The 1,647-nt window shown below is 36.7% G+C and overlaps 1 pseudogene; it reads left to right on the top strand.

Annotated features, from left to right (window-relative positions):
- The first annotated feature begins 447 nt into the window (after positions 1-447).
- LOC128593410 (uncharacterized) lies at positions 448-569 on the top strand (annotated as a pseudogene).
- Positions 570-1,647: the final 1,078 nt, after the last annotated feature.

The following is a 1,647-nucleotide window of genomic DNA, read 5'->3' as shown; positions in this document are numbered from 1 at the left end:
CATTTCCTGCCACCAAAGGGTTTACAGATTTAATTTTATGGTTAATGGTACAGAAAAGGTGCTTGTTTTAAGGGAAAAGATAGTTTTATTTTAGGCATATTTGAGCTTTAAGGCAATGACAAAATACACAGTTTTAAGAGTGGGGAAGGTTGAGGAGACGTTAAGTTCATATGTGAGGATCATTTAGGTGGTAGACTGTGATGCATGTGAAAAAAATGACCAAAAAAGGAATAGGGGTTACCCCTTTCTAAGGCAGACAGGATGATTGATGTAGTTGGTAAAGAAAGAGAGAGCTAAGATCAGAAATGGGTAGAATCCCCTGCTAAAATATTAAATCTGTCATGCAAGTCTACGTGCTGCCAATGTATTAAAAAATAATCCTTGCTACCCTCCATATTGGCTGTGCCTCTGTTACTACGACCAACCTCCAGTCTACTAATTTCTGTCCAGGAATCCTCTTTACCTGACAAATCTTCGTTTATAACACACCCAACAGGAATCAGGGGTCATTGTGATGAGGGGCACAAAATTTGTGGCCTCCCTACTCTATGAATAAATTCCCTACATGTGAAGAAGAAAAAAAAAATTATAAAATGTTTGTGGTATATGTATGGGTAATCACTGTATAATTCTTTCAGCTGTACTGTATGTTTGAAAAATTGCCTAATAAAATATTAGAAAATTAAAAAAAATAAATTACAAATCATCAGATAGTGAATAACTCAGAGTCAATTACAAAGGTCCAATCTCCTCTTCTTCAGAGGACATTTGCAAAGGCAACTCCTTTCTCAAAGGCGTAGACCTCAAGGTATACATTACCTCGCCCATGCTGCCAGGGCCCTACTCTTAACACCCTAGAAGAAAACCTGAGAAAACGCCCTTCTTCAGGCAGAAGCGAGTTTGACTGATGATTTATTAGTGTGACATGCTGTAAGTGCCAACTAAGCCTTCACAAAAACATTACACCCGTCGCTTACACGATTTGACATATCCCAGCACAAAGGAAAACATAATGGCTAGCATAGTTAAGAGTTTAAAAAGTCATTCTGAATATATATGGATAAACAAAAATATATACAATTATATATTTATGTAAATACCAAGAAATATATTAAGCTAAAAGTATATGATTAAAAGAAACCTTACAGACCTGATTGATAGCCTTAAAGTGGCAGATTATAAAGTAACTTTGGCACTTCTGGGCGTTTCAGTAGAAGGGTTTTTGTGACTTAAGGAGCTATTAGTCTTGCCTGGGTTTTATTTAACTTCATAATATCTGTGGCTTTTTGGCAGAGAGCACAAGAAAATAGGATTTTGCATGTAGTAAAACCCCACATTTCAGTAAATCAGCTCACTGCAGATTTAGCTGTGGGTTTAACCCCATCTCCCTATGAGGCAAATTTTGTAAATCATAATACAAAACTTATCTGTGTTGTCTTCATCTTTTATCACTTTATTTTCCTACGCCATGACTTGCCCTACTATTTAGGGTTATGAGCAGATTTTTCATCTCAGCATTTACAAGAAATCAATAGCAGGAACTCAGATAGACAGAATTTAAATTGGTGTCGAGAGAAATTTCTCAATGCCCTCCTCAATCCCTATAGAAGAGGCCAGAGAAGTGGCTCTGGAGAGTTTCTTCCATTT

The sequence above is a fragment of the Nycticebus coucang genome, chromosome 1 (genome assembly GCF_027406575.1).
Source record: "Nycticebus coucang isolate mNycCou1 chromosome 1, mNycCou1.pri, whole genome shotgun sequence".
NCBI classification, from domain to species: Eukaryota; Metazoa; Chordata; class Mammalia; order Primates; family Lorisidae; genus Nycticebus; species Nycticebus coucang.
This window is presented reverse-complemented; position numbering and strand designations above follow the sequence as displayed.